The sequence below is a fragment of the Trichosurus vulpecula genome, chromosome 3, assembly GCF_011100635.1.
Source record: "Trichosurus vulpecula isolate mTriVul1 chromosome 3, mTriVul1.pri, whole genome shotgun sequence".
Lineage (NCBI taxonomy): Eukaryota > Metazoa > Chordata > Mammalia > Diprotodontia > Phalangeridae > Trichosurus > Trichosurus vulpecula.
The window spans coordinates 207,714,880-207,740,897 of NC_050575.1; the positions used below are offsets into that span (position 1 = coordinate 207,714,880).

Genomic DNA, 26,018 nt, shown 5'->3' on the forward strand with positions numbered 1-26,018 from the left:
AATAAAAAAGGAGGGGGGGGGTAGAGTTTAGCAAAACTAACTGATAAAATGAAAAGTCTGACATCTGTGATGTTTCATATCCATAGTTCCCCATCTGTGTAAAGAAGCAGGACGAAGGTGCCTTGTTTTAAAAAAAAAACAAACACATACACACTTTATTTATTTATTTGGTTTGGAAGGTGCCTTTTTATGTGATTTTGAGGAGAATGTTTTTAGTTTTATTATTAGGAGGGTAGTTGAACAAGATGGACAGAGAGGCCTGTATTGGGAATCTGGAGAATCTGGGTTGTAATTTCAAATATCTGACATTCTGTGTGACTGAGGCATTTAATTTCTTTGTGTCTCAGGATCTCATTAGCAAAATGAGGATCGTAACATTTCTACCTCTGCCATATTGTTGGATTTAATGAAATGCATAAGTGCTTCATTTAATAATAGTAATAGCTAACATTTATATAGCACTTAGTATGTGACAGGCACTGTGCTAAGTGCTTTACAAATACTACTTTGTACTCACAGTAGCCCTGGGAGGTGCTATTATTCTTCTCATTTTACAGATGAGGAAACTAAGGCAAACAAGATAGACAGAAACATATATGCATATCTGTGTAATATTTATTAAAGATACTTAATGTTGTTGGATATTCCCCCTCTTTCTTTCCTTAGGTCTGTCCATGTTAATGGAATGTTAACTGAAACTAGCAGTGGTGACCTGTGTTACAATAACAATTACTCAAGAATACTTCCAGATGAAGACCACATTGGGGATTCTTGCTTATGTTAAGGTAAGGCATTGTTCATATTTGATTCTTGGGCTTCTCTCTTACTTAGATTTAATTTATATAGGATTATTAAATTGAGGATTTCATATTTTGGCATATAAAATGTGCACAGTATATTGACACTAGAAGGTTGGCATGTGTTCTGATAAAGGGAAACATGTCTCCTAAATAGCAAAGAACCTTAAAATAGATTCAGGTGAAGGTTTGGCATATTAATAAACTTAAAACAGTGCAGGAGAATTGTAATAATTGATAGTTTCTCTTTTTGTCTAGTATTAGGAATTTTAAAAAGTAATACTGTTTTATAATACATTTTGGAGAAGTTAAAAACCTTCACCCATCTACTTTTTCATAATTTAACTTAACATTTTTGTACTCTTTCTTCATGAGAATTTTGTTATGGCTATCTAATTTGCTAACATAACTTATTAATAAATGGTATTGTATTAACTCTGTAAGTTGTAAAGTATTGACGTTATTACTATAGTTAGATTGAGCATGTATAAGGAATATTAATTTATTTTTTAAAAAGTAAATTCATTATTTTTAGCATTCATTAAAAATTCTCTTTTGAGTTTCGAATTCTCTCCCACCCTTTCCCCACCCACTGAGAAGGCAGAAAAATGTTTTATCAGTTATACATGTGAAATCATGCAAAATATTTTCATATTGGCCATGTTGCAAAAAAAAATAACGTGGAAAACTTTATGGTTCAATCTGTACTCAAGACTATCAGTTCTCTCTCTGGAGGTAGACAGCATTTTTCATCCTAAGTCCTTCAGATTGGCTTGGATCATTATATTGACCAGAATAACTAAGTCATTCTGAGTTGATCCTCATTATAATTTTGCTGTTCCTGTGTACAGTGGTCTCCTGGTTCTGCTTGCTTCACTCAGCATCAATTCATATAAGTCTTCTTAGGTTTTTCTAAAACCATCCTGCTTGTCATTTCTTTTTTTTTTAGCTGTACATGTATTTAATTTATTTAATATATTTAGTTTTCAGCATTGATTTTCACAAGAGTTTGAATTACAAATTTTCTACCCTCCCACCCACTCCAAGATGGTGTATGTTCTGGTTGCCCCATTCCCCAGTCAGCCCTCCCTTCTGTCACCCCACTCCTCTCCCATCCCCTTTTCCCTTCCTTTCTTGTAGGACAAGATAAATTTCTATGCCCCGTTGCCTATGTATCTTATTTTCTAGTTGCATGCAAAAACTTTTTTTTGTTGTTTTTGAACATCTGTTTTTAAAACTTTGAGTTCCAAATTCTCTCCCCTCTTCCCTTCCCACCCACCCTCCCTAAGAAGTCAAGCAATTCAACATAGGCCACATGCGTATCATTATGCATAACCCTTTCACAATACTCATGTTGTGAAAGACTCACTATGTTTTGCTCTTTCCTCACCTATCTCCCTTTATTGAATTTTCTCCCTTGACCCTGTCCCTTTTCAAAAGTGTTTGTTTTTGATTATCTCCTCCCCCATCTGCCCTCCCTTCTATCGTTCCCCCTTTTTTATCTTCTTCCTCCTTCTTTCCTGTGGGGTAAGATACCCAATTGAGTATATATGGTATTTCCTCCTCAGGCCAAATCTGATGACAGCAAGATTTACTCATTCCCCCTCACCTGTCCCCTCTTCCCTTTCTACAGAACTGCTTTTTCTTGCCACTTTTATGCAAGATAATTTACTCCATTCTGTCTCTCCCTATCTCCCTCTCTCAATATATTCCTCTCTCATCCCTTAACTTAATTTTATATTTTTAGATATCATCCCTTCATATTCAACTCACCCTGTGCCCTCTGTGTGTGTATATATATATATATATATATATATATATATATATATATATATATGCATATTCCTTTCAGCTACTCTAATACTGTGGTCTCATGAATCATACACATCATCTTTCCATGTAGGAATGTAAACAAAACAGTTCAACTTTAGTAAGTCCCTTGTGATTTCTCTTTCTTGTTTACCTTTTCATGCTTCTTGATTCTTCTGTTTGAAAGTCAAATTTTCTATTCAGCTCTGGTCTTTTCACTGAGAAAGCTTGAAAGTCCTCTATCTTATTGAAAGTCATGATTTTGCCTTGGAGCATGATACTCAGTTTTACTCGGTAGGTGATTCTTGGTTTTAATCCTAGCTCCATTGACCTCCGCAATATTGCTTTCCAAGCCCTTTGATCCTTTAATGTAGAAGCTCCTAGATCTTGTGTTATCCTGATTGTTTTTCCACAATACTCAAATTGTTTCTTTCTGACTGCTCACAGTATTTTCTCCTTGACCTGGGAGCTCTGGAATTTGGAGACAATATTCCTAGGAGTTTTCTTTTTGGGATCTTTTTCAGGAGGCGATCTGTGGATTCTTTCAATTTCTATTTTACCCTCTGGCTCTAGAATATCAGGGCAGTTCTCCTTGATAATTTCTTGAAAGATGATATCTAGGCTCTTTTTTTGATCATGGCTTTCAGGTAGTCCAATAATTTTTAAATTATCTCTCCTGGATCTATTTTCCAGGTCAGTGGTTTTTCCAATGAGATATTTCAGATTGTCTTCCACTTTTTCATTCCTTTGGTTCTGTTTTATAATATCTTGATTTCTCATCAAGTCACTAGCTTCCACTTGGTCCAATCTCATTTTTAAGGTAGTATTTTCTTCAGTGGTCTTTTGGACCTCCTTTTCCATTTGGCTAATTCTGCCTTTCAAGGCATTCTTCTCCTCATTGGCTTTTTGGAACTCTTTTGCCATTTGAGTTAGTCTGTTTTTTAAGGTGTTATTTTCTTCAATATTTTTTTTCAGTATTTTGGGGGGGTCTCCTTTAGCAAGTCATTGACTTGTTTTTCATGATTTTCTTGTGTCATTCTCATTTCTCTTCCCAATTTTTCCTCTACTTCTCTAACTTGCTTTTCCAAATCCTTTTTGAGCTCTTCCATGGCCTGAGACCAGTTCATGTTTTTCTTGTAGGCTTTTGATGTAGGCTCTTTGACTTTGTAGACTTCTTCTGGCTGTATATTTTGGTCTTCTTTGTCACCAAAGAAAGATTCCAAAGTCTGAGACTGAATCTGAGTGCGTTTTTGCTGCCTGGCCATGTTCCCAGCCAACTTACTTGACCCTTGAGTTTTTTGTTGGGGTATGACTGCTTATAGAGTAAAGAGTATTTTGTTCCAAGCTTGAGGGGATGCACCGTTGTTTTCAGAGCTATTTCTATACAGCCAGCTCTGCCACACCAGCTCTCCTCCTTCCCCAAGAACCACCAACCTGGACCTGACTCAGATCTTAAGCTGGCTCTGCACTCCTGCTCTGATTCACCACTTAATTCCTCCCAATAGGTGGGCCTGGGGCTGGAAGCAACTGTGGCTGTAGTTCTGTAGCTGCACCACCTCTGCTGCCTCCAGGGCAGTGGCCGAACTGTGAACTCTTTTCACTCTGTCCCCTGCAGCTTTTCCCACTAACCTTCTCTGATATCTTTAGTGTTTGTGGGTTGAGAAGTTTGGTAACTGCCACAGCTCACTGATTCAGGGTGCTAGGGCCTGTTCCTCCCAGCTCCTGATTTGGTTGGTCCTGCCACCGCCCACACTGGGCTCTGCTTCCCTCTGCTCCCAGCTCCGTGCGCGATAGACCTCACCCATTGACCATCCAGGCTCTCCTGGGCTGAATCCCTGCTTCCCTCTGCTATTTTGTGGGTTCTGCAGTTCTAGAATTTGTTCAGAGCCATTTTTATAGGTTTTTGGAGGGACGTGGTGGGGAGCTCATGCAAGTCCCTGCTTTTCAGCCATCATCTTGGCTCCGCCCCCTGTCATTTCTTATAGTATAATAGTATTCCATCCCAGTCATATACCACAACTTGTTCAACCATTCTCCATTTGGTGGGCATCCTCCCCCTCAATTTTCAGTTCTTTTGCACCACAAAAAGAACTGCTATAAATATTTTGTACATGTGCTTCAATGGGTATGAACAGTTTGCCCTTTGGACATAGTTCTAAATTGTTCTCCAGAATGGTTGGACCAGTTTACAACTCCACCAGCAGTGCATTAGTATCCCAATTCTTCCACAGGGGCTGTTCATTTCAACAAACATTTATTAGGTGCCTTGGGTACAAAGGACTGTGCTAGGTGCTGGGAATGAACAAATAATCATTTTTAAGCACCTATTTTGTGTCAGTCTTTTTTTTATCAGTTATTTGTTGTTTATTCAGTATTTAGGGTTAGTATGACACTTGAGGAATTGGTTGCATCTGTACATATATAGACCTTTTTATATAATATGGAAATTTACATATATACATATCCATACATATACAAAATCAGGTCCTCTGGCAAGGTGATACATGAGCACATGCTGTAGAGCCCTAAAGGAGGGGAGCACAAAGGTAAGCAGTATATCAATAAAGAATTACTGCTCTATGGTGTTTTGTATCCAGGAGTATTATCTTCTGGACCTATGGGAACCTGTAGCACCTACATACAAGGCAGGCAGTTTATATACCTGTGGGGCACTGGCTCTGCTTGATACCAACTACTGAGACTATACAAGTCATAATGAGGATTATATGCATACAACAACAGTGTTTAACAAATAGTAGGCATACTGTACTATTCCCCATTTCAAACTTTAGGAAGAGACTAGAGTGTGTTCACAGGTTTTACATTTCTGGTGTTCAGTCACTAATCAGAGGAAGTGTTTGACCTATTTGAGAAGTGCATCATATATAACCCCTTAACCACTGTCATGTTCTCTTGATGGCAGCACATTAAAAGGTTTTAAAATTGCAGCTCCTTCTGGATTCCCCAAAGACTCTCTGCTCTGTTCTTTAAATGGTTCTCCTCCTCCAGATTCAGATTTACCTTCACCACATGTGAAATTTTGTTCTGTCCCAAGACATAGGACACTAAGGAAGACATCCTCATCCATATAGGCCCTTAATCATGGTAGAAATTGGATGTACTCTCCTAAGATTCTTCATAATGCTTTCTGCCAGATCTGCCACAGACAAGCCAGTGACTCAGGAAGTGTAGCCCTTCAGCTTGATCACCTCATAAGCACTTTGAACCACCTGTTTATGAACATCTTTCCGCTTCTCTAAATCAGCATCAGTTCCCAAAGGAGGATAAAGATTCTTCAGAGACACACTGGCAACATTCACACCATTCGGAACACTGGAGTCTCCATGTTCCCCAAGGACCCATCCATGACAATTTGAAGAATGAACACCAAGTCTCTCCCGCATTAGTTAATGGAAATGGGCAGAATCCAGATTGCAACCACTTCCAATAACATGGTTTTTAGGAAAGCTACTTAGCTTCCGGGCCACGTATGTCAAAATAACCACTGGATTGGAAACAATAAGGAACTTGCAATTAGGGTTGTATTTAACAATATTGGGAATAATGAATTTGAAGATATTTACATTATGCTGGACCAAACTAAGATGACATTCTTTCTCCTGTTGATGTGCTGCAGCTGTAACAACCAGTTTTGCATCTGCAGTCACACTGTAGTTTTTGCCACAAATAATCTTTGGTGTTTTGAGGAAAATGCTGCCATGTTGGAGATCCATCATCTCTCCCTTTAGTTTGTCTTCTATTACATCAACCAGGGCAAGTTCATCAGCCAAATCCTTTGTTAAGATACTGATGGCACTTCCATGCCAACTGCACTAATGGCAACAACAGTGATCTTGTTATGGGGAACCTGGTCTTCCTTTAGGACATTCAAAGTCAGCTGATCCTTGACAATAAATGCCATTTTGGAGGATATTGAGGTTGCTCGTCAGGCTGGGAAACTTCTGAGTTAGACGTGAGACCGATGCTCCCAGACTTGTGCCTATGTCAATCTTGAAGGAAGTTAGGGATTGTGAGATACAGAGTTGATAGTGTATTCCAGATGTGGAGCAAAACTGTTTGTATGAAGGCATGGCAGTATGGAGGAGGGAAAAAGAAGGAGCTTATGATAGATATCTATTTTCTTAGTGAAATAGAAGTCATCTACTTAGAGGGAGCTCTTCCCCATTTAGAATTGTTGACTCCTCAGTCACAGATCAGTTGCCTCCACAAAATCACTCACATCTTGGCCTCTCTACTCACACACACAAATCACCATAATTCAGGTCCTTATCAACTCTGACAAGGCCTATAGTGATGACCTCTTAATCAGTCTCCCTACTTCAATCTCTCTTTTTCAATCTATTCTCCACAGGGTCGTCAAATTCATGATATTCTAAAAAGAAACGTCTGGCAATATTACTCCCATAGGCATATTCACTGTTTCTTAAGCTTCTTCCTATATCATTCAGCCATCTCTCTTCCTTTAAGGTTCACTCCAAATCTAGTTATCACTTAATCCAGATCCCTGTTAAGAAATCTTAGAGGGAGGGAGAATGGAGAATGTGAAAGAGCAAGAAGATAAAAATGATTTTTGTACAGCAGTGAGATTATTTAAATCAATAGGTAGTGGACCCATTTGGCATAATTGTATGACTTCTTTTGGTGTTCAGTAGTGTATGAATAAGTGTAGAGAAGGCAGATTGGTAAGTCTTGCTGCCAGGGATTCAAGGGCATTAGAGAATATAGAGATGAATTGGGTCAACTCAACCGTTAAGACTAAAGGGCCAGACTTAAGGTCAGAAATGATATGATTAACCAGGAAAATAGGGAATGATTATGGTTGTGGGGAAAAAAAAGGGTAGGTACAGGCACAATGAGAGAGAGAGAGATATAAAAGCATAAGAGCTTAGGATCAGAGAGATCAGTTTCAGAATTCAGTATTATGGAGAGGGAATAGTTATGTATAATGTTGTGATTGAAGTTTTAATCTTCTCTTAAATTCATCAACTTTCTGAATTTTCTTTTAGTCAAGGCATTCCTTTTTTCTTGTATCTTCCAGGAAAGAAACATTTGTCACAGGCAGTCTTGAAGGAATTCTTCTGTGAGTTGACTTTGGCTGGTGTTTTTATAATCTTTTAAGAAGAACAAAAGATAAATACAGATTGTACAGATTTGGGAGACAAATGTAGATAGTATAGAGTCGTTGCAGCTCATCAACACAGTTGTGGTTGGAATATTCTGGGGGGAAAAGTAACATTGATTATAGAAAGTTGAGCAGGTGTTTTCCATTTTACTGCCTAGATTCAGCAGAGTTTGTCATGATTATTCAGCTTAGCAGTATCTAGCCAAATCATAGCCTTTTGCAGTTATGTCAAGTTTTGGAAGCACACTGTGATAAAACAGCCTAGAATCCAGATTCCACATTATCTTTCTGGGTGTGAAGTGAGGTAAGGTCATCTGAATTGTGGGGATGTGAGTGAAGAGTCAGGAGATCTTAGTTCAGGGGATGTGATTGAAGAGACATGGCATCTAGGTTGAGGGTAGAGGCAGGACATCTGAGATGATAACCTGGGACTTCTAGGCATTTAAATGGGACTGCAGGGTTTGGAACAGGGAAGACTGAGCTAGGCAGTGAATTTCTTGAACAAGAATAGAGAGCAACATAGGCACTGATAGATTTCTTAACAGGGATATGGATTGAGTGATAACTAGATTTGGAGTGAACCTTAAAGGAAGAGAGATGGCTGAATGATAACAATAGGAAGAAGCCTAAGAAACAGTGAATATGCCTATGGGAGTAATATTGCCAGACGTTTCTTTTTAGAATATCATGAATTTGACGACTCTGTGGAGAATAGATTGGAAAAAGAGATTGAAGTAGGGAGACTGATTAAGAGGCCATTACTATAGGCCTTGTCAGAGTTGTTGAGGACCTGAGTTATGGTGATTTGTGTGTATGAGTGGCGAGGACAAGATGTGAGTGATTTTGTGGAGGCAATTGATCTGGGACTGAGGAGTCAAATGATTCTTAAGGTTGCCAACCTCGAAAACTGCAAGTATAGTGGAGTTCACAAACAAAACTGCCAAGATTGAGGAAGAGGGAGAAGGGCTTAGATTATCTCTAAAGTCTCTTACAGCTCTTTGTAGTATGACTCTTTGGCTATCAAATTGTATTGTTAGGGGAAAAAAATTTATTTGTAGGCAATTAAACTTTTTCAGACAGTGCTTTTTAGTTTTGTCATCTTCATTTTCAATTTATACATTTGATTTTTTAAAAATCCAAATGTTTCCATGTGACCTTTGGCAAGTCACTTAACCTTCCTGAGTCTTAATGTATTTATTTGTAAAATGAGGTAAACATGATGGCTCTAGATTTATGATTCCATAGCTTTACATTGATCTCTTCATCATTATACGTTTGGCCCTCTGTTTTAGCCTAAGATCTTTTTTAGGTCTGTCTCACATAGTGTTAGCTAATTTTCATAGTTTCATATCATGTGAAAACTTGATAAGCATGCTACATTTTTACTTTTATCCAAGTCATTGATAAATGTTAACCAGCACAGGGCTGGTGCACTTTACTAGAGACCTCTTTCTTTTTTTTTTTTTTTTTTTTTTGGCAGGGCAGTTGGGGTTAAGTGACTTGCCCAAGGTCACACAACTAGTATATGTGTCAAATGTCTGAGGTCGGATTTGAACTCAGGTCCTCCTGACTCAAGGGCCAGTGCTCTACTCACCCGCACCACCTAGCTGCCCCAAGACCTCTTTCTAAGGTGACATTGACCTTTAATGGCTTTTTTTTTGTATTTAGTCATTCAGTCAATTCGGATTCCATCTAATTGATTGTATGGACACATAGGGCACATCTTTCCAGCTTTTCCACAAGAATTACAAAAGAAACTTATTAAATGCTTTGCTAAAATCCAGGTAAACTGGCAGTGTAGTATATACTGTCTGTTAATATATCTGGTCCTCTGATTCTCTATCTGTTGTATTTCTGGATTTACTAATTCTGTAACACTTTTGAGAAAGGAAATAAGGTTAGTTTTGCATGACCAGTTTGTGAAAAAAAACTTTATCATAATTTTTTTTTATGTTACCTACATTTCCTAGTCAAGTATGCAGATGACATAAAACATTAAAGAGCAGCTCACATACTGGATAAACAAATCGTGATCCAAAAGAGGGTGACAAACTAGAGTACTGGACTGAATCTATTAAGATGTAGGGATAATTCCAAAGTTTTGCATTTGTGTAAAAAAAAACAAAACAAACTGGACTGCACTGTTATGAAATAAGAAATGGTTAAATAGCACTTTGGAAAAGATATTGAGGTTTTAGGGGCTTGCCAACTCAATGAGAGTCAGTAGTATGATAGGGGAGTTAAAAAATCTTTTTAAGAAGTATAGCTTCCAGGAAAAGGTTATGATTGTCCTGTATTCTATCCTAGTCAGAACACATCTGGAATATTGTGTTCAGTTCGTGATAACTATGGTTTAGAAAGGACATTGATAAGCAGGAAGAAAGAGAGCCCAAAATCTATGCCATCTGAGTACTGATATTTATTTCATATACAAGAAGACTCAGAGGATACATGATAACTGTGTTTAAGGATCTGAGGTGATGTTATTTTGAATAGACTTGTTGAGGGCAAGGATTTTCATTTTTATTTTTGCATCCTTAGCACCCAAGACAGCATATAATAAGTAAATGCTTAATTGGTTGTTGTTTGAGTGCAAAATTAGAAATAATGGGTGGAGCTTTCAAAAAATCAAATTTATACTTGATGATGTTTGGAAAAAATTTAATTGATTCTGTGAACTTTGTTTACTCTGAATTGGATTTTAATGAGAACTTGCTGTAATCATTTCTTAAAATCTAAGCTTATGAATTAGACAAGGACAGTCAGGAGCAATAGATATCTTCAGATTAAAGATTATTTCATGTTGTTAAAGTCTTTGTTATGATAATATTACTATTCATAATATAAATGTATGCAAATTGTCCTTCCATGGAGATTTTGTTTTTGTCCATTATAAGGAAAAACTAACAATTAAAGCTCTCCAAAAGTGAAATGAGTTATATCATGTAGTATTTTACCTTCATTGAGCCCCTTATCCTCGCAGACCTTAGAATCTTTTTATTTTATTTTTTCCATGGAAAAACATGTAAAAATAATTTTAACCTTTATTTCTTACAATTTCAAGTTCCAAATTCTCTTCCATCCTCTCTCCCTTTCCCCCTCATTGAGAAGGCAAGCAATTTGATTAAAGTTATACATGTGCAATCATGTAAAACATTTCCATGTTAGTCATATTGTGAAAGAAAACAGACCAAAAAAACCCCTAGAAAAATAAAGTTTAAAAAAAACCCAGTATACTTCAATCTGTATTCAGATTCCATCAGGTCTTTCTCTGGAGGTGGATACTTTTGTGTCTTACCCCTTAGTCTGCTTTTAAGGTGTAATGCAGGTGAGAGGCATTTCAGGTTGAGAGAAAAATGGACTTAGGAGTCAGACATTAACATTTTTTTGTGTACAGAGGTAGGACTTATTATGGGGAAATTATTTTTGTTTGGTAATAGTGAGAAATAAACTTGAATAATGGTAGAAATGAGATCAGATTATGGATCACCCTGAGAGAGAGAGGACTGGTTGACAAAGTAGGAGAGAGGGAACCATTAAAGGTTTGGAATTACATTTGGGATCATTGTTGAGTGGCCAGCTAAAATTATTCATGTTTTATTCAGAAATATTACTATTTGAGTCTGTTGTAAAACTGCTTTTCAACTTGAACTATTGTTTTAACATGGTTGTTGTTAGGATCAAATGAGATAATATTTATAAAGTGCTTAGCACAGTGCCTGGTACAGTGTAGGTAATTAGCAAATGCTTGTTTCCTTTCCTCCTCTTGGATAATCTCTTCTCCTTAGGTTTTCATGACATTGTTCTCTTGTGGTTCACTTCCTACCTATTTGCTGCTTCTTAGTCTTCTTTTCTGGGTCATCATTCATATCATGCCCTATAACTGAACGTGTTTTCACAGTTGATTTTTCTGTATATGGTTTCCTCTTACCTCCAGGATCAAACATAGAATCCTCTGGCTTTTAAAGCCCTTGGCAACCTGGCTTCTTCCTGCTTTTCCAGTCCTCTTACATTTTGTTCCCCTCTGTACTCTGTGATCCATATATACTGGCCTTCTTGCTGTTCCTCACAGATGAGCCCTCATCTGTTCTCTACACATACATTCTTTCTCTTGGTAACCTCATCAGATTCTCTGGATTTAATCATTGTCTCTATGTAGCTGGCTCCTAAATTGTATATCCAGCTCTAGTATCACCTCACCAAGGGTGCTTTGGGCATTTTGAATGGATGTCCAATAGGTATCTTAAACTCAAGATGTTCCAAATAGAGTTCGTCATCTTCACCTCTGTCCTCTTGGCTCCTATCCCATCTTATCCTTCTATATTTCCTTACTTCTGTCAAGATCACCACCATCCTTTCAGTCACTCATGTTTATAACCTCATTGTTATTATTCATCAGTTGCCAAATCTTGTTTCTGTCTCTACATTTTTCATATCTATTTCTTTCTCTTTACTCAGAAGTTTCAGTATTTATCTTTCTACCTTTTTGAACTTTGGCTTTTATATCTTGTGGAATAACTTGTCATCAGCCTGTCCTTGCTCCAATTTTGCTCTCCCAAAATTTGAATTTGCTTTCTATATTTTTTGGTATGTATCTGTGTACGTGTTTTACTTCTGTGGAATGTGAGCTCATTGACTGCAGGTACTGTTTCATTTTTCTTTAGTATCTTTAGCACCTAGCATGGTTCCTGGCACAGTGGAAGGAACCTGAAAGGAAGTGAAGAAGTCAGGAGGTATAGGTAAAAAGAAAGAATATTCCAGCCATGGAGCTCACAGCCAGTGAAAAGTCATGGAGTCAGGATGGAGTATTTGTGAGAAATAGCAAGAAGGCAGGTGATTGTTTGATCATAGAATATGTGGAGGGACTTAAGAAGACTGAAAAAATGGGAAGGGGCCAAGTTATGAAAGACTTTAAAAGATGAAAATTTTATATTTGATCTTAGGGTTAAGGGGGAGCCATTGTAGTTAATTGTGTAGGGAGATGGCATGGTCACACCTGTGCTTTTAAGAAGATCACTTTGGCTGCTGATGGGAGGATGCACTGGAATGGGGAGAGAATCAAAAATAAAATATTTCTTTCTCTGTGAACTATCCCTTCCTATGAACTTCCCTATTACTGTCCAGTCTATTTTCCCAGTCATCTTTGACTCTTCTCTTGAATTCACTCCATGTGTCCAGTCTGATGCTAAGTTTTGCTATTTCTACTGTTACAATATCTCTAGTATCCCTTTCTCCATGCACACAGTCCAACACCCTGGTAAAACATCTCATTACTTCATGTCTGGATTATTGCTGTAGTCATCTGGTTAGTTTTTCTGCCTCAAGTCTATTCCCAGTCTAGTCCATCCTCCATTCAGCTGTCAAGGTGATTTTCCTGTTACCTTCAGGATCAAATATAATTTCCATTCTACTTACATTTTGCTCCCTTCCATGTTCTCTGTGTTCAGCTATACTGGCCTTGCTGTTCCTCGAATAAGACATCTGGTGATTCCTTCACTTTGTAATGATTGTTCTTCCTGCCTGAAGTGTTTTTCACCCCACCTCCATCTTCTGGCTTCTCTGATTTCCTTAGAGACTCAATTTATAGATATCCTTCTCTAAAAGGCCTTTCCTGTTTACTTCTCTCCCCTCTCTCTTTTACCACTTCTCTCTGTGATTACCTCCCATTTATACTATATGTGTCTTGTATGTATATATTTACTTGCATGGCTCTCTTTCAAATTTAAATGTGAGGGCAGGGACTGTGTTTTTGCTTTTTTTTTTATATTTCCAGAGCTTAGTACAGTACCTGACACATAGTAAATGCTTAATCAATATTTGTTGATTGATTGTTTGATATACTAGGCTTTTTGCCAAGTGCTGAAGGCAAAAACTGTTCATGTCCACAAAGAGTTCATATTCTGGGTGGCTGGAGGAAGACAGCATGTTAATAATAGTTATGTAGAAACTATATCCAGAGTAACTGGAAATTAATTTCGGAAGGAAGGCATTGGTGGCTAAGTTGAGGTGCAAGGGGATTGGGGGGATCATGAAAGGCGTTCTGTGGAAAATGAGATTTGTACTGAGCATCCAAGGAAGCTAAAGAATCTAGGCAAGGGAGATGAGGGGTGAAAGCATTCAGTAACATTGAAACCTGCAGGCCAGACGAGTGAATTACCCTAGACACATGGTTTTTCCTCCCTCATGTGTTTCTCATTTAGGTGGTGCAGCAGATAGGAGTCTGGGCCTAGAATCAAGAAGACTCAAGTTCAAACCCAACCTCAAATACTTCCTAATTGTGTGACCTTGGGCAAGTCACTTAACCTCTGCTGCACTCAGTTTGTCAGTTGTAAAATGAGGGTAATAATAGCACCTACCTCTCAAGGTTGTTGTGAGAATCAAATGAAATAATATTTGTAAAGTACTTATTAGCAAAGAACCTGGCACATAGTAGGTGTTTTATAAATACTTATTTTCTTCCTTGCTACCTGATTCCTGAAAATATATATCCCTACTTTTTACGATAGAAATATTGAGTACATTGGTGGGAAAGTGTGATCTAAGTTTATATGTATGTTATGATAGATTTTTATTATTTATGCATTGCTCTAATGTATGGGTAGCTATAATATTATTTCTTACTGTTTTTTCCTTATTATTAAATTATGTTTAAGATCTAAATCTGTTATGTAAATAGTATGTACAGCATATGTGTTGCCTTGTGATTGACTTGTTGTATAGATAGAACAACATTAGATGGGGGCTTAAAACCTACCAACCAGGGGAAGTATATTTCCTTTCAATAGAGTAGTTCTGAGATACTGAGTATTTGAATGAATCTGTGTAGTTCTGGTTTATCTCTAAGAACTTAAGATTTTGTAGTGTGAAGGCAGGTTGGAATAAGCGAACCAAATCTAGAGAGTGAGGTGTTTGACATACCCCATAAGAAATGAATTAGATAAATCTGGTGTGACATTATGGAGGTGTTTATATTAGCCCTGCTTTGTAGATCTATTTTATAGATTCTCTGTTTTAATACTACATTTTTAAAAATTTACTTTACATAGGCATGAGGGATAGCAATGTGCAAAGAAATGCAGAGTTGAGAGATGGAGCGTTACGTTTGGTGAATGGCAATTTGGTCAGTGTAGCATGGAAGGAAGTAAAGTGTAAGAAGAATAAAAAGTAAGGAAACCAGGTTGGGGAGAGCTCTAAAAGCCAGAGAATTTTATATTTGATCCTAGAAGTAAAATTGAGGCATATCCAGACTGGTGCTTTATGATGGTCACTTGTTCAGCTGAATGAAGGATGGATTGGAGTGGGGATAGACTTGAGCTAGTGAGACCAACCAGTTAGGCTCCTGTAATAGTCCAGGTGAGAGGCGATAAGGACTTGCTCTAAAATTACATCTGTGTCAGTGGAAAGAAGAGGATATGGAGAGGTGTTGTAAGGTAGATATGACAAGATTTGATAGCAGATTGGATATGTAGACTGAGTTCAAGTGAGAAATTGAGGACTTACAATCTCAAGGAGGGTCTCAGTTTCTGGCATTGGCTGAAATTAGGTATAACCTGTCGGGATGAGGGCATCTGGGCCAAATCAGTAACCGATTTAGATGGTCATTCAAGGAGGATTTATTCCTCTACTGAAGTAATGGTGCCACTAAAGTCTTTGGTATATGGGCAGGAGATCTTTGTGGGTGTAATGAGGTAGCTCATAGTTTCATAATGGTAGCAGTATAAATTGTAGTAGGTAGATCATGCAACTGGGTGGCCCAGTGGATAGAGTGCTGGGCCTGGAGTTAGAAAGACTCATCTTCCTGAATTCAAATCTGTCTTCCAATACTTTATAGCTATGTGACCTTGGGCAAGTCACTTAACCCTGTTTGCCTCAGTTTCTTCATCTATAAAAAGAGCTGAAGAAGGAATGGCAAGTCACTCTAGTATTTTTGCCAAGAAAACCCCAAAAGTAATGTAATAGGAGATAACTGAGGGAGGGAGTGGGTTATGTTAGGAAATGGAGGTTATATAAAAACAATCTACAGATATCAGTAACTACTTGTTAAAGAGATTGGCCAGTTATTAAATAGTTTCCACAAAAATTTCCAGCATTATAGTACTCATTCATCAAGGTACTTGAACTCAGGCTCCTGTTCTCTACCCAGCCTGGCTTGCTCCACTCACAATGGCTTACCTCACTATAAACCATCAAGTGCACCTCTGGAAACTCAGTTATAACTTGACTCAGACAAGAAGACCTGGTGCCTACCCAAGAGGTGTCTGTATTACATCTAGACCAGTTGTCTTAATGGCAAGTTGCCCAGGCAATAGGAAAAAAAGTTCATAAGGCAGAACCTCCCCCACAAAAGGAGCTGAATCTCATTAGATTTTTGAACCCCCTGTCTCTCTGTCAGCCCACTTTTTTAGGAGTTCATAGATAATCACAATTGCTTGTCTGAAATCTTGCTAATTTGGAGGCCTGTAAGACCTTCCTTGATATGGTACCTTTATTTAAAAGCATGAAAATAAATGTGTTTTTTGCTAATATAGTGAATAGTATCTCCCAAAAACCAAAAGCTAGCATTATCTGTGATGGAGAAATGCTAGAAGCTTTTTCAGTAAAATCAGGGTAAAGCAAGGATGTCCATTGTCACTACTGCTATTGGATATGGTCTTAGAAATGCTAGCTATTACATTAAGACAAGAAAAGGAAGTTGGAAAAATAAGCAGAGGCAAAGAAGAAACAGAATTAATTGTTTGAAAATGGTATGCTGGCTTAATTGCAGAATTCCAGACATTCAGTTGAAAGTAAAATAATGAATAACTTCAGAAGAGTAGTAGGATGTAAAATATACACACAAAAATCTTTAGTCTTTTTGTATATTACCGATAAAACTCAATAGGAAGAAACTGAAAAACAATCCATTTAGAATAACTACAAGTATAGAATATCTGACAGTCTACCTACCAAAATATACATGGGGATTATGTAACTGAAACTGTAAAACTCTTTATTGAAATAAATACTTAGATTAACCACTTATGGTTGGATCTTAATAAAATGTTAAAAATTATAATATCACATAATTTATGGATTCAATGCCAAACAAAATTACCAGATGAATATTTGGTATTAAATAAAATAACAAAATCAGTCTAGAGAAGCAGAAAGTCAAGAATTTCAAGGAAATAATAGAAAAGTCTGAGAAGGAAGGGGTTGGGGTCTGGTAATAGGAGATCTCAAACTACAAAGCAGTAATCATCAAAACTATTTTGTACTGTTTAAAAAAATGCAAAAGTTTATCAGTGGAACAATTTAGGTATGCAAGATCTGTGAGCAATCAGACATACAGTAATAGCATAGTACATAAATGCAAGGACACCAACTATTGCAGTCACGACTCACTATTTGACAAAAAATGGGAAAATTTGAAAATACTGTCATAGAAATTAGCTTTGGGTTGAGATCTCAAACTGTGTATCAGTAAGTTTCAAATAGATGCATGGCCTAGATAAAAAAGATCACATCATACATTAGAGAATTGGAAGAATGTACCTTTCACAGATATAGCTAGCGGGACCTGTTTTTGCCCAAAGGACTGAGAGGATTATAGGAGATAAAATGGACAATTTTGATAACACAGTAAGTGCATTTCGAATTATAGGGGAAAGGGTTAACTGGAAAGAAAAAATCTTTGCTGCCAGTTTCTCTAATAAAGGTTTGCTATTATATGGAGAATTGATAAAAATATATAAGAACTAGATCCCTTCTCCAGTGGGATAAATGATCATTTGCTATGAATGGGTATCTTTCTTTTCTTTTTTAAAAATTATTAATTTTTAAATAATGTTTTTTTTCACTTATTAGTATTTTATTTTTTCCAATTGCATGTAAAGATAGTTTTCAGTGTTCACTTTTATAAGATTTTGAGTTCCATATTTTTTTTCCTCCATCCCCAAGATGATAAGCAATCTGATATATACATGTATAATCATGTTAAGCATATTTCCACATTAGTCATGTTGTGAAAGAAGAATCAGAACAAAAGGGAAAAACCATGAGAAAGAAAAAAACAACAAAAAAAGATAAAATAGTATGCTTTGATCTGAATTTAGATTCCATAGTCCTTTCTCTGGATATGGATAGCATTTTCCATCATGAGTCTTGGAATTGTCTTAGATCATTGTATTGCCGAGAAGAGCTAAGTCTGTTAAAATTGATCATCACACAATGTTACTGTTACTGTGTACAGTGTTTTCCTGCTTCTGCTCATTTCACTCAACATCAGTTCATGTAAGTCTTTTCAGGTTTTTCTGAAATCTGCCTGCTCATCATTTCTTATGTCACAGTACTGTTCTATTACATTAATATACCACAACTTGTTCAGCCATTCCTCAGTTGATGGGCATCCCCTCAATTTCCAATTCTTTGCCACCACAAAAAGAGATGCTATGAATATTTTTGTACATGTGGGTCCTTTCCCTTTTTTGTGATTTCTTTTGGATACAGGCCTAGTAGTGGTATTGCTGCATCAAAGGGTATGCACAGTTTTATAGCCCTTTGGGCGTAGCTGAATGGGTAGTTTTCAAAGGAGAAAATGTAAGCTGTCGATATATGAAAGAAATGTTTCAGGTTACTTTTGATCACAGAAATTAAATTAAAACAAGTCTGAATTTACACCTCAGACATTGCATTAGAAAAGATGATATAAAAGGAAAAAGGCAGGTGTTGGAGGGGTTGGGGGTAGTTCACATTAGCACACACTAGTGCAGTGTTTATTGAGCTGTGAACTTGTTCATCTGTTTGGGGAAGCAATTTGGAACTACATCCCGTCCGCCCCCAAATCGTTAAACTGTATACTCTTTTGCCCAGTGACTGTACTCCTGGGCATAATTACCCAAGGAAATTGAGGTGGGAGAGAAAAAGATCATTATGTACAAAAAGTATTAATGGTAGTGCTTTTCATTGTGGCAGGGAAATGATAACTAGATGGGTGCTCATCAATTGAGGAATGTCTGAACAAATTATTGTATGTGAATATAATGGAATATTGTTGAGTCATAGGAAATAATGAAAGGTTTGGATTCAGAGAAACTTGAAAAGACTGGCATGAATTGATTCAAAGTGAAATGAGAAGAAGCAAGAGAACATATTATACATTTTGCAACATTGTAAGTGAAAACTATGAAAGACTTAGGAACCCTGATTGAGGCAATGACCATTCAAGATCTCAACAGATTCTCTTTATGCCTTTTCTTTTTGGCAGAGATTAGATAGATTAGAACATAAAATTGTTGAGGTTGAGATTTAGCCTCTGCACACCCAGGGATGCCAAAAACTCTTGCTGTTTCATGATGTGCTGTGGTGGAACCTGTTTCAGTGAATTCAGTCAGACCACCTCTAATCCAGGTCTAGGCATTTGAGATTGACACCTCTCACGAAGCGGGCTAAGTTCCAAGAGGAACCAGCAACTTCAGAGAAAGCAAGATAGATTTTTATATGTTAAAATGTGATTACATAACAGAAATTAAGAATATTAAAAAGTCAGGAGGGGTCTATTAACAGATTAGGTAATAGGGGAGGGGTTCCAGCCACAATGGAACTATGCATGCTATTACCCACAATGCATATAGAAGCACCCGTTGAGGGGGGGTTACATATGTATGATAATGATATTATAATAAGCCTGTCTACATCATAAGTTTACCCTAGATCAGTTCTTTACTGTTACTGCTCAGGTGCCTACTTAGGGAAAGTCTCTTCTATTGTTTTGAGGTCCACATCCTGCTTGGGCATCCTGCTGTTGCTGCTTTCTGATTGACTGACTATTGTGGTCTTGTCTGAGACTAGATGGATGTGATTGTGGTTGAGTGCATGGACACACCTGCTGTTCTGTGAGAAATATGAGTTCATGGACACACCTATTGTTCTAGTGAGCAATGAGGCACATATGAAGAAGTTAGGATATTGAGTATGTGTGTGGGGGGCAGTGGGCCTGCTGTTCAGTGGGGCCTATAAGGAAGTTAGAATATTGGGGCTGGAGGCAGCTTTATTAGGATTCCATCAGAATGACTTGTATATTTTCTGACATTGCAATATGTAGATAAGCTTTGATTAATTATCCTTATTTGTGCAAGGGAGGGTTGTTTTTTGTTTGTTTGTTTTTTTGAGAAGGGAAGAGGAGGTTATGGGAATCAGGGCTTGTAGCAATGGTTATACCAGACAAAAAAGGAGTACAAGAAGGAAAAGCACACCAATGAAGTATTTTAAAAATACAGAGAAGGAAATGGGAAAGATCAGAATGGGATCTTCCTCAGGGTAGTATGTTGATTCTCCTAAACTAAATTTAATGTATACTTTTAAAAAACCAAAGTGTAGTTAATAGAGATTCAGTATTTCATATGTAATCTTTTTGTTCTGTGAATATGGAAATGTATATATTTGCTGATGTTTGTGAGGTTCATAGTGATAAAATTTTTTAAAATAGTGAGAAAAGTTGATGATTAAGATGTAGAGAGGAGAGTTAGAGAGCAAATATGAGATTTGGGAAAGGGCCTAACAGTAGAGAGAAACCAGTAGCAGAAGAGCCTGGAGAAAGAAATATGTAGAACACAAAAAGTAAGAGCTCATGGAATAGAGGGTAGATTAGAGAGAGGCAAAGAAGAAATGACAATAAGAGACAAAAAAGGGAAGAAAAAAGATGAAAGTATGTAGCAGTCCAGATGAACATATCTAGTTGGACCTGTAGTATTACAGTTGATGAAACCTCATTCAAGTAAACTGTTTTTCTTAAGTTCAAGGAGTTAATATTTCAATGACTTAGTAAATATCCAAATCTTTACAGATTTTTAGAATACTCAATTCATTAGGCAACTGCATAAAACATCATGATAAGTTTTTTTACGCCTTTCTCCCAAATGTGATCCTTGTTTAAATGAACTTTTTGCCCCCAATTCCATGAGCTGTGATTTGTTAAAGCAGAGATTAATGCCTGTTGGTTTAAAAATAAACATGTAAAACCAAAAATCTGCAATCTTTAAAAGACAAATTATAATTTGGAACATTGATTTTTTTTTTCATTTTGATTGCAACCTTTATTGTTAGGGTCTTATTACTAATTTAGTGTAACATAACATGTCTCACAAATTTTCCAGGAGATAGCTTCTATTTCTATCAAGTGCAGTAAGATTAGTTGAACTGTAAAGAAAAGGAAGATAAAACTTACCTCTTCAATTTATTTTCTAATAAGAAACAATATCTAGTTTTCCTTATATATTTTAGGAATTTTTTTGGGAAAGACAATTATTAAAAATGCATATATCTTTTCTTGGCTTGAATAACAAATGTTTCAAAGGAGAGCTTACCTAAATTATTAGCTATACATTGCATAATACTCTATATCTGAATAATGTGCATAATGCACTTGAATAATATTTAAATATTTAAAAATTAATTTCATTCCTTTCTTAAAATACTTTTAGAATTTTTCGTGTCTTGGAACTACTTGTCAAATCAACTGTCATGTTATTTTCTTAATTTCAGGTTCCTTTTACTGCTGCATCAGAGAATGAAGTAATTTGTTAAGAAAACACTAAGATCCTGCAATGAGAGGTATAGGAATAGACTAGGTAGGTTTTGTGTGATAATAATACTGTCTTCATTTTTTGGTGAACTTCAGCTTTAACTCTAGAATGGTGTCCTAGGCCAAAATTCTTTCAACTACCTTAAAATTTAGATTGTCAGATATACCACCTTCTTTTAACATAATAAAATTTATGGCTCTAAGGTAATAAATGCTCTAAAGCATGGTGAGTAAAATAAACTTTTTCATCACATTAATCATAGACTTTTAGAGTTGGAAATGTCCTTGGAATTTTTCTGATTGTAAATCTAGAGCTGAAAAGAACCTTAGAGTCTATCTAGCCCAACTGCCTCAGTTTACAAATGAGGAAACTGATGCCTAGGGAATTTGTAATTGTCTAAGGTCACACAAGTAAATAAACATCAGAGGCAGAGTTTGAACCCATGATTGTAACATGCTACCTGAAAAGGTCATTTATGTAGATAATAGACGAGCAGGGACTAGAATTTAGAATGGATGTGTCCTGATTTCTGGTTCAGTGTTCTTCCTGTTATACCACAACGCTACCCTATGGGGAAGGAGCACATTTGTACCAGTTCAATCCCTATGTGTTTGGGTTCTGCCCTCTCAAAAGTGTTTTTTCCTTGGAGTTTTTAACCAAGTGAAATACATATTTCCCCAATCCTGTTTTTGAACTCACAATGAATGAAATTTTATTCAATAAAGTTTTATTGAGAGGCAGTGTGCCATAGTGGATAGAAATCCCAGCCTTGGAGTTGGGAAGACATACCTTTCAGCTTACCTTGTATAGGTTTTTTGACTGACCTATTACCACAGATCAGATCCCTTGAAAGAGATGTTTCTTATATCAACCACAGGTATAGACTGCCTGGACAGTGCTATGAATGTGAACATCTTAGTCTAGGACTCAGAGCAGGCACTCTGGAATAATACCCTGAAGTGGGCTTTAGAGTAACTGGGACAAAACTCACTTTGCAGGGACAGGGAGTGGGCTGTGGGCCCTTAAAGTGGCGTAAATGGAAATTTTTTTCTGCGTGAACTGTTGTAGACATTGGATAAACCCTGTACCTGCTGACCATTTTACCTTAGATGCTAGGTTTTTCCCTTCCTTACCCCCATCCCTCTCCCCAAATGAATCACTGTTGTCCCTATGAGAAAAAAAATTATATAACTTATTTCTGACTCATTTTTAATATTTTAATTAATTTATTTTTAGTTTTCAGCATTCACTTTTATTAAGATTTTGAGTTTTAAATTTTCCCTCCCTCTCTCCCTTCTCCAAGATGGCATGCAATCCAATATAGGCTATTCATGTATACTCATTAAATATATTTTCACATTACTCATGTTGTGAAGGAAGAATGAGAACACAAGGGAAAAACCATGAGAAAGAAAAAATGAGAAAAATAGTATGCTTCAATATCCCTTCAGCCTCCATAGTTCTTTCTCTAGATGTAGATAGCATTTTCCATCATGAGTCTTTTGAAATTGTCTTAGATTATTGTATTGCTGAGAAAAGCTAAGTCTAACAAAGTCATGGAACAGTGTGTTTCAAAAATCCGGCTAGGAGCTGTTGTGGGGGTGAAAGACCAACACAGGCCCAACAAGAAGCATGCTGCCAAAGCCCAGGTTCTTTTGATCTGCTTTACTAAGAAAAGCAACGTTAAGGGGTTAACAAGCTTATTTTAATCCAGCATAAAAATATTACTCACGTAGTTCAGGGGAAAAAGCCAGCACTCTGAACTTCAGAGCAGAATACAAACAAATTACAAACATCAACAGACAGACCTTGTCTGATTCAAATCCCAATACACAGTTACCAGAGTTTAACAAAGTCCCAACATCGGGGTTATGAGCTGGAGGGCTCTTAGCTACAGCTGCCCCGAGTCTTCACATGGAGTCTTCACATCAGGCATCCGCGCAGCACCAAGAATGAGAGCCCTGTGCAAATGGCTCTGTCTTCTCTTCTTATACCCTTTCAGACATCATCAAATGTCATCTGAATGACCAGAACTTAGGCTCCTAGGATTGGCTCTTGAGATAGCCCCTCCCCTTAGTACCCTGGGAACTTCACACCCACATAGGCTTAGCACCTAATAGGGGTTTGGGCCTGGGGCTTAGCACCTAGTAGTAAGACTCAATGAAATACACTGAATTAATCAAAGGAAACAAAAGCCAAACTCTTCAAGGGCACTTGGTTGAACTGAGTGCTAAGAGCCCATTTTGCTTACCAACACACAGTGTCTAACTCATTTTTTAGAATAAAATACATTGCAGTTTATTTAACTCAGACATCTTAAACATGCAATAAAAGTAACAAAACATTTGTTTATAGATAAATCCCTAGTTTTCATATTATAATGTATAAAAATATTGACCTCAATAATAGTGGATAGACTTTTGAGGCATAATTTTTTAGAACATGGTGTCATTGGTAATCGCTTTTCAGACATTGGTCAGAATTGATGATTTGTACTTTTAGCTGTTGCTATAGCAGTAAATCCTTTATAGGAATAAGGTGTTAAGATGGCTAGCAAAATTTGTATCTCTGATTAAATTGGAGAACTCTTTATTCACCTGTAGCCAAAACATAAACTTTTCATATTCAAATACTTGTTTCATTGTAGTGTCAGAAAATAAATTTGTTAACTGTTTGAGCAAGAATAAATTTGTATCATTCTCCTTTTTAAATGAGTTATTTGTCTATATTTAGTAATATTTTCCCTTCATATACTCTGTAGTCTATCTAAACTTGGCCATCTTACTGTTTCTTACACATGACATTCCATTTCCTCTTTCCTTTGGAAAAGCTGTCATCTATACCTGGAATGCACTCTCTCCTGACCATTATCTTTTAGAATCCTTTGCTTTCTTCAAAATTTGCCTCAAAACTACCTCCAGTATCAGGCCTTTTCTTGATTTCTCCCTCTGGCTGCCAGCTGCCCTGTTCCCTCTCCTTCCCCAGAAAAAACTGCTTTGAATTTATTTTGTATTTAATTTTTCCCCTTCAATAGAATATAAACTACTTGAGGTTTGCAACTGCTTCATTTTTGTCTTTGTATCTTCACCACATTAACAAATGCTTGTTATTTAATTGACAATAGGGTGTTTATAACTTATACACCAAGATTATTTAACTTAGAATTTACATATTTTGTGAAATTCAAAAGAAGTAGAGTGTAACTTATTTATTTCATAGTTAGTTCTACATTGACTGATAGTAGTGATTGCAGATTAAACCTACATCGAGTCAACATATACTACAATAATGTCTGTTAAAATGGTTAGCTATAGAGACTTATCAAAGAAGCATTCTTTTAAATGTAACTTTTATTTTACTCTTTGTTTACCAAGCATTAATTTTCTCTTCCCACCTACATTCTTCCTTCTACCCTTGCCCCTCAGGGGAAAAAAAAGAAAAAAAAACTACAATATATGCATAGTGAAGCAAATAAGCAACAGAAATTCTCACATTAACCACGTCAAAAAATGTATGTCTTATTCTTCATCTTGAGCTCATCACCTCTCTATTGTGAGATGCTTAGTATGCTTTATTGTGGACTTTAGAAATCATGGTTGATCATTGGATTGTCATTGCTCTGGCTCCTTAATTTTAATCTGTGTGAATCTTTGAGAGCCTTTCTCTCTAGAATTTGTTTTACTTAAGACTAGTCTACTCTTCTTTTTAATTCCTCCCTTTTCCTTCTCTCCTTTCTACCTCCTGTTTTCCTGTTGTTTTTTATTCTCTTTGGGAGTGTGTGTGTATGTGCTTAGTTGATCAGTTCAGATGAGAGTTGAAGTATCATCTGCTCCCTTCATCCCTTCCTCCTTGTTTGTGTAGTTTTCTACTTGTGCTCACTGATTATTAGCCCTATTTTTCCTATTTTTCCCCCTAGTGGATTTCTTTTCCTTTCACTTTCCAGTCTGCTTTTAAAATCATCAAACCATAACAAAACCACTACAAGGCCTTGTGTCTTATTAGATTCTCCCTTAAAACCCTTAATGATCAGGTTCTAATGTGATAAGCATTGTCTCTCTCTCTCCCCCCTCCCTCCCGCCCCCCATGTTAGAATGTGTGGAGTTCAAGTAGAGCCAAGATGTTGGAGAGGAAGCATTTTTGCTATAAATTGTCTAGCGTACAAAATGAAACAGACTAAATTCTGATCAAAGAGCCAAGAAAAAGGCACAGTGAACAGTTTTTCCAGCCCAGAGTGGTTTGTAGATACTGGTCATGGGGGGTGGGGAGGTGGGCGCTGGTATGCTTTCACTGGTGAGGACATTTTTATACCCATAGGCAAAAAGAGGGCTATCTGCTTTTAGCTCCACTTAACAAGATGCCCCTCCCAGGTTAAGCTCATCACTTCTAATCTTGTCACCATGTTGCTAACTCAAGCCTTGACTGACACCAGCACCCTCAGCCTCCTTTTTCTTCTGTTTGGAGGGTTGAGTGCTAAACTTCTCCTAGTGCCTTCCTTTTATAGAAGGCAAAGACTGGACATTTGTTCACTTTAGTCTTCTCCTGCTGCTCTCCAGGGTTTCAACTCCACCAAAAAGATGCCCCTTGGTTCCATTCTCCTCACCCCCTACCCCCGTGTCCTTCTGTGTGTTGTCTCCTCCCATTAGATTGTGGGCTACTCCTTGAGAAGCAGGAACTGTCTTTTTATTAATTGTATTCCCAGGGCTTAGC

At 37.0% G+C, this 26,018-nt stretch overlaps 1 protein-coding gene and 1 pseudogene across 6 annotated transcripts in view; one reads left to right on the forward strand and one right to left on the reverse strand.

Moving 5' to 3' along the window:
- Nucleotides 1–26,018, forward strand: part of NCOA1 (nuclear receptor coactivator 1) — a 228,768-nt gene that overhangs the window by 33,536 nt on the left and 169,214 nt on the right. For 3 of the 6 annotated variants that reach the window (XM_036748135.1, XM_036748136.1, XM_036748137.1), the window contains exon 1: nt 21,277–21,356. The gene's annotated coding sequence lies outside the window, so the exon portion shown is untranslated. Of the gene's footprint in view, nt 1–666; nt 786–21,275; nt 21,357–26,018 lie in introns of those variants that run through there. The other 3 variants (XM_036748131.1, XM_036748134.1, XM_036748133.1) reach the window with 2 other exon arrangements.
- On the reverse strand, nt 5,544–6,528 carry LOC118840784 (annotated as a pseudogene).